The sequence below is a fragment of the Poecilia latipinna genome, unplaced genomic scaffold (genome assembly GCF_001443285.1).
Source record: "Poecilia latipinna isolate Pla-1442-1.1 unplaced genomic scaffold, P_latipinna-1.0 Scaffold458, whole genome shotgun sequence".
Classification (NCBI taxonomy): Eukaryota; Metazoa; Chordata; class Actinopteri; order Cyprinodontiformes; family Poeciliidae; genus Poecilia; species Poecilia latipinna.
Window position 1 is genome coordinate 330,465 of NW_015113074.1, and position 7,543 is coordinate 338,007.

Below are 7,543 nucleotides of genomic sequence, written 5' to 3' on the forward strand. Positions count from 1 at the left end.
TTTATAAAAAATAAAACCATTACAAATGTGTGCTTTTATCCTGCTGATGTCTAAACAGACAGATTCGCAACTGCTGCATTTCCATAAAATAAGAAATGCAATTAAAATGAAGACGTTTGCTCACGCTATATGTCTTCTTCTTTGTCGTTTCTGTCAGTAGTAACATCCTGTTCATCACATGACTCATGTAATGAAAGTATTTTTGCATTAGCCTTTGATGAGATGGTTTTGTGAAAATTAAAACCTTCTCATCCTTCTTCTAAAACTTCTTTTATCAAAAAGCGTGAGTTGTTGTTTCCATTAAGGGGATTTATTTTCATAATTTCAATTTGCACAATTTTATGGTTAAAGGAAACGCAACTAAATGTATTATATCCATTGTTAGTCTGTTCTCTGGGATCACTGGGGCTAATTTAAGTTGGAAGAGCCGCTCTGCCACAGACCTGCAGCTACAACTTTAAAGAAACGAAGAAGCGAGCGGCTGCTTGGGGTCTCCAGAGATAAAACCCAGGGGTGGAGGGAGAAGGGCTGACATTTATTTTTAAACCTTCAGAGGGGGAGCAGCCTCCTCTCTCCCACTTCAACCCCCTTAAAACCCACTTGAATTAAAGTAATCCACTTTTCACTTTGTGGCGACTTGAATGTTTCCAGAGGGTCTCTGCGATACTCGACCACAAGACGCAGGCCGCTCCCCTTCCTCCCTGCATCTCACCCTCTGAGACACAGATGTTTAAGTCCCATTACTGCGCGTATGAAAGGGAGGCGATTAAAGCTTCAACGTCTCTGCTTTCCCCACTGACAACTCTAACGAGGAGCATATTTCACCCCAACCTAAATGCTGTTTTCTTTCCTTACTTTCCACTGAGTGCATTTAAATGGAGCCTATGAAGCAAGAAAGAGGAGATTCAAATTTGTTTTTTTGGGACAGCGCTGTCACAGATTATTCAATTTCAGCGCCCTTGCAGAGCATATGTTTGATTTTATGACAACTTCTGCCTTTCCTCCTGCAAGGATTATTGCATCAGGCTTTATGGGCTTTCCAAAGCAAACAGCGCTGTCATCCTGCAGCAGATTCAGTGAGTTATAACGATTCTAACTCTATTGTAATGCCAAGTCGATGGTTGCCTCTCGCTGAAGACCTCATTTATCCTCAAGGTTTCCCAATGACATGTTAAGCTTGGGCTAGCAAAGAGAGACGGAGAGGCGGAGATTGAGAGGCGGTGAGCGAAAATAAAGAGACGGAGTCCATAATGGGAGTTAAGGAAGGTGGTAACTGGAGAGACGGGGAAGGAATAGAGTGAGAGTGAAACTCGCCGTGCCGTGTTGGGCAGGAGGCTGACCTTCACGTCTCCAAACCCACAGCGGTTATTTGTGGACGGAGTTTGGAGGGCAGGCGTGCTGCTGGAGTGACCAACGCTGAGTGATTAAACTCACTGCAGTTCTTCAGAACCAAGCGCCTCAGAGTCGGGTTCAGCTGGAACCCAAAGAGCCGGAGAAGAACAGAAATAAACCAGGAGCACCGAAGTTTAATTTCACCACAAACGGAAATGAAACCCAGAGATTCAATGAATGGATACCAATCCAGATCAGGTTTTAGTTTGGAGGAGCTGAGAAAAGACGAGAAAAGTTTGGATGGATGGATGGATGGATGGATGGATGGATGGATGGATGGATGGATGGATGGATGGATGGATGGATGGATGGATGTTGGTTCAGTGTAAAGTTTTAAAAACTAAATACATGAAGAGAGTTTCAGTTGCTCGTGTCAGAAATCCTCACATCCATCCATTTGTTGATGATGATGATAATAAATCGTTAATGAAGTAAATCAGCTGCACAGGCGGCTCGGTGGGCCTGAATCTCTTCTGTCCTGCTTTTATCCACAAAGCTCTAAAACAACACGAGCGTTTAACCTCCTTCCCGTCACCGTGGCGACACAAACATTAGCCTACAATTAAGTTTGTCATTTTTGGCACGGATAATTGCTGCTGAGGTTGGTGGCCTACCTGTGTGTAGGTGTTGATCAGGAAACCGCTCCAAACACGCAGCGACACTTTAAATAACCTCCAGATCCGGAACAAAGGAAAACATCCAACCAAACCAGAACCCACCTCCAGACTCCTGAGACTTTGTTTATCAGCTCCAAAAATATAAACCGATCATATCGCCTTCACCTCCTGCTTTCATCCCTCCTGACAGCAAAGATGCTTCCGCAATATTTCTGTCACAAATATTTTAAATGTCACCTGATGTCACGGCTTCATTGAGCTACAGGCAAGAAAAGCAGCTGGCAAAGTAAGAACAAGCTGCCGGCGCCAGACACATTCTACATGTATATATCTGTATAAATAAAACTCTACATCGCCGCCCAAAATAAACTGATTAATCTCCGCCTCGCCTCCCGGGGGACGCATGGGATCAAATGTCTCGTATTTTATTTTGCACGTTTGTGTTTCTTCTACCATAATGGAGGCCTAATGAACAAACTGCAAACCTGCCAAAAACAAAAAGAATATCATTTAATTTTTACTTTAGTATATTTGGCAAAGTGTAAAACACTGAATGGTTTCAATAAGTCGTTTTTACACATAGAGGTTGGTAAAGTACCCAAAAACATATTTATGCTCAAGTAAAAGTGAAAAATAGACGCATTCTAGAAAATTGGAAATTTGGGACCAAAATGAAAAAAAACAAAAAAAAAACAAACAAAAAAAAAACATAATTTTAAAATAAAATCAGGCAAAATAAAAAAATATCCAAATCCAAACTCATCAATAATTCCTTAATATTGATGAAAATAACTAATTTAGAAACCAAAACAAGCGCGAGAGGCTAGCGCTAGCAGGAGAAAAAAAGACAAAACAGAAACCGTTAAAATCTGACGCTACTCCATTCTAGTTTACATTTTGTGAATTATTGACTTCAGTGTCTTCTTCAGAGGTTTTCATGTTGTTTCCATCAGTGGTTCTTGGTGCAGCGCCCCCACAGGCGAGGAGGGGAACAGGCTTTTGAAAGAGTTTGCTTGGTTTGACCCAATGTGAAAAAGAACCAGAGCAGCTGAAAATGTAAGAAATGTTGTGACTTTGGTCCCCAATAACTAATCTACTGGACTATCAGGTGGCAAAACACATTTAATGATCCTGGAATACATTCAACAAGCACTTTAAGGATTTTTAAAAGCAAGTACTTTTGCTAGAGAACATTTTTGTTAGTACTTTTACTTAAGGACGCTGTTTGTTAAGTCTGATTTAGCATATATAGCTCATTTTTAACTGCTGCTGTTTCAGATAAAATCAAACTTTTTAAAGCTTTAAACACAAACGAGGGAATAAAAATCACCACAAAGTGAACAAACTTCATGTTTTCCATGTTTGTATCTGGGGGTCCTCAGCCTGAGCCTGCCTCCACACACAGGCAGCAGATAAAATGTGAGCCTTTGTGTATCTGCAGACCTGCGAGCGAGCCTGGAGCTCCAACCCCGGCTGCTCGCGCTTTAATGCCACCCCTGGGACTCCGCCTCCCCTCCGCGCCCTCGTTCGGTCCAGGTGATTAGGAACTTAACGTCGCTCCCCCACCCATCCTCTCCGTTCGCTTACATCTCGGCATCAAGGGGGAATGAAGGTAATCCTCCGACAGTTTGCCAGGTGAGGTGAACGGCGCAGAAATGGAAGGAAGGAGGATGCGATTCATCATGAGGTTCCTTTCATTTGGCTCGCCTGGCACAGCTGTTTGAAATGGCACCCCTCGCCTGCAGACTTTGGGGAAGGGCGCTTTTATGAAGATGCATGAGTCGGAAAACAGACTATTAAAGTTAGTGAGAGTTCATTAACCTTGTAGAAGTAGGCTCTGGCTCCCATAAAGCTCCATATTTCAGGATTCCCACCATCATTTTTTATCATAAGTGCTCTTGGTGGCCTGATAGTTCATTTCACACGAGACAAGCATTAAATGAGACAAAGACAATAGGAGCAGGAGCCGCGCATGCAGCGGCTAATGACGGATTTTGTGGCCCGTTCGAGGGAATGTCAAGCGCTCAGACTTAGAACCACATCAAGCCGGGTCCAAATTAGAAAACACAGAAGGTAATCACAATCAGGGAAGCTGCTGGCAAGCCGGCGCGGTTAATCAACTCAGAGGGGCTCCGGAGCCGCGCGATTGGTCCAGGAGGAGAGCAGAACAAACACGGCAACCAACAGCCCAACCTTTAAGTTCCTCCACCATCTGTGAGAGTCGTCTGCTCTCCCGCGCCGCCGCCGTGCGCCAGGTTGTCATCGCCATCATCATTACCGATCAGACATCAACGTTTCCAATCCTGCAGAACGTCGCCGCCGCTCCTGCAGCGAAAGGAAACTAAAATAATCACAGAGATAAAGTGCCTGCACTGCAAAAACACAAAACATTCCCCATTTTTGGATTAGATTCTACTGCAAATACCTTCATACAAGTAACTTTAACAGGATAGATAAGCTTGTTTTAAGTCAATAATTCCTTAAAAATTATTAGTTCCACTGGAAGATTATTTCACTTATTAAAAAGGAAACTTATTTTTACAAGTGAAATAAACTGCCAGTGGAACTAGTCCTTTTTAAAACCAATATGAAGGAATTATTGATGTAAAACAAGCTCCTATACCTTGCTGGAAATTAATCTAGTTTTGTCTTATTTCAAGCACCATTTGCAGCAAAAACTAGACAAAAATACTTTTTGCAGTGTGGAGCTAAAATAAGCACAGATCTTCCCACAGATGAAGTTCTGTTTGGTTTCTGAGGAGAGCACTCGGAGCAAGTTGTGGCGTCCCCCTGCCAAATTACCGAGAAAACGATAATGACTAATTCTGAGCAGATGTGTGAGCAGGCTTAGGAAATGAAAAAAAGCTAATATATGCAAATCACGGCTATTATTTGAAAGTGAAGGGGGAGCAGACGCAGGCGCTCTCTGCGTGTTCGTTAAAGTGTGATTGCTGGATTTCTGGTGACTGATCGGAGCGTTAGCGGCTCTGAAACCACGTGACCATCGGAGGAGGCGCCGCCTCACCAGGCGCACATCAGCGTTAACTATCTGGGAAGGCAAATGATCCTCCGAACACGGAGGATCCGTGGATGTGCCGGAGCTAATCGCTCGGCCCGACCCGGCCCCCCGCCGAGCCGCTTCCTGGAGAAACTCCCACTGAGCAGCAGAGGAGCAGCAGCTGCATCCGACTGCAGGAGATAAAGCTGCTGCTCTGCGAAGCCGTTCCAAACTAAACCTGCATCTGATGCTGCACAGATAGAAGAAATTACAAAAAAATTTACATTTACTACAGAGAAGCAAAATATGTCGTAAAAGAAAGAAAATGAACTCGGGTAGAAATATTTATTAACGGCTTTTCTAAGTTATGTTCCTGAATCAGTCAGGCTGCCGTCTGGACCTCGTGTGTTTTGCATCAAAGCTTACAGAGTATCTTTTAGGATATTTAGAGAGTACTTCTCCAGAACGTAAAGGGAACCTAATACGTTAACATTTTGCAATTGTTTTTACTTCCGTTTGCATCAAATGTTTTTAAAAACAAGCCAGGTATTTAAAGAAAAACATCCAGCTGGTTTTTGACAAAAGCTTCATGTTTTTTGGTTTCTGGGAAATGAGTCATTTCAAAAACCTCCAGGTTGTTAACTTACAATCCATGGGCACTGATTGGCAGCGCTAAGCCCCGCCTCCTGGCTCTGATTGGTTGGTTTTGGTTCTTCACATGGAAACACAGATTATCTGTCTCATACTGTTTTGATGTGGACAGTTAAATATGTAAAAAACATTTTTTTTAATAAAAGTGAAGTGTCCTTTAGAAAATTAAAGTTTATTGGTTTTTGAGAGAGCGAACTTGCTCTTATTATGCCATTATCAGTATATTACTAGTAAAACGGCCTCAGAACAACAATATTATCGTTTATCTCAATAATCACAGGAACAGACCTGCTTTCATGCTTCCTAAGGTCCAGAAAAAGCTTTGAGCTTCTCCCATTTAGGACCTGATGAACAGTTTTAATGTTCCTGTCCTTCAAACTCCTGACCCAGGAGTTAAAAGTTCTCCTGAGCCGAGTCCGCTCCGGCCCTCCGGTCGTTAGCTGCTCCTTGTTGTAAGTGAGGAGAATCTGTGTTTGTTTCTCAGTGAGCGTCCCGGTGCCGTTCAGCTCTGCACTCACCTGGCCAGCGCAGGACGCCGGGTCGTTATGCACATCCCGTCAGACGAGGAGAGCGATTACTTCCTGCTCCTTCATCCTCCTCCTCGTCTTCCTGCAGCGGTGCGGATGCGGTGGGTCCTTTCAGGACTCAGCTGTCCTGCCTGACTTGAGGCCAGATGATTAGGCGGCGGTCCAGAGCGCAGCGCCCAGGTAAGCCGCCACCGCTGCTCCGACTGGGCCTATCAAGCAGAGACAGGAGACGGGATTGAGATCGAATGCTTCCTGCAAAGCTCCGAGTCCGGCTGAATCCTGAAGCAGAAAATCTGGGCTTCACCTGCAGCAGGAGACGTTTAAACGCGGCCAAGTGGGGAGACAAAGCGGCAACATTCAGCAGGATTCATCCAGGGAATACCTTCAAGTGTTTTCAACCCCCAAAATCTAAACTTTAACTGTTGCTGTCCTCCCTAATTAGCCTCTTTATTCACTTCTGTCCAGCTGTGACCAAAAACCAAAAACTCATTATTCATCATCATGGCTGGAATCAGCCTCATGACAGCCAGCTTAGAATAACAAATGAAAGAAACTCCAGTGACCTTGTTGTGTTTGTTGGAGACTAATAGCCAAACCCCACCGTTCATTTTGTTTTAAATATGCAAAAACACAACAAATGTTTCTGGTCTGGTTTCCAGGGCAAATACGTAAAATAGGACAAAGGGAGGACTGTGAGTGCGTTTTTTATGTCATTTACTCCAGCAAAAATAAGAATAGTTAAATTAGCAACTAAAGACTCATCAGTGAAAAGAAGGAGAAAGAATTATAGACTTGTAATATTTGACCAATGTCGACATAAAAAGAAAATCAGCTCAGAAGACGTAAAAAAAATCAACGGAAAACTCTGAGATTTTGAGATTAATCTCAGAATTTTTCAAGAAAAAAAAAAAACAAGTTTGAGAAATCAAAACTGAAAACAGTTGAATAGAAAATGTCCATGTTTTTTCTAGAAATTGTTTTAGATTAATCTAAAAGTGTCTGAGTTTTTTCAAACTAATTTTCAACTTTTAAAAATCTGAAGTTTTTGCAGTAATGCTTATTTTTCTGCTCTCTGTAATGTGAGTAACAGTGTTTTCTGTCTGATGAGTTAAGTTAGGAACAAAATGCAACTTCAGATTAAAACGTTCTGGTTTCTGAGTTATTTTCCTCATTTGGATGTGGAAACCTGAAGCTTGGCTCCTTCTCGTAGGTCAGACGTTGAAATGTCAGTTAGTGATCGAATTGACTGAAGTGGATATAAAATGAGATTATGAATCAGTTATTGTAAAGATAATTATGTTGTTTTTTTAAACATTGAGTTTTGGTTTGGCCAAGTTTTTAAACAAAATAATCAGGAT

General features: G+C 42.6%; 1 long non-coding RNA gene across 1 annotated transcript; it reads right to left on the minus strand.

Annotated features, from left to right (window-relative positions):
* Positions 1-3,113: 3,113 nt before the first annotated feature.
* LOC106951421 (uncharacterized) lies at positions 3,114-7,045 on the minus strand. The gene is made up of 2 exons (XR_001425814.1): positions 6,177-7,045; positions 3,114-4,334 (listed from the first exon to the last, which is right to left on the minus strand). It is a non-coding gene; the product is annotated as an uncharacterized LOC106951421 (long non-coding RNA).
* Positions 7,046-7,543: the final 498 nt, after the last annotated feature.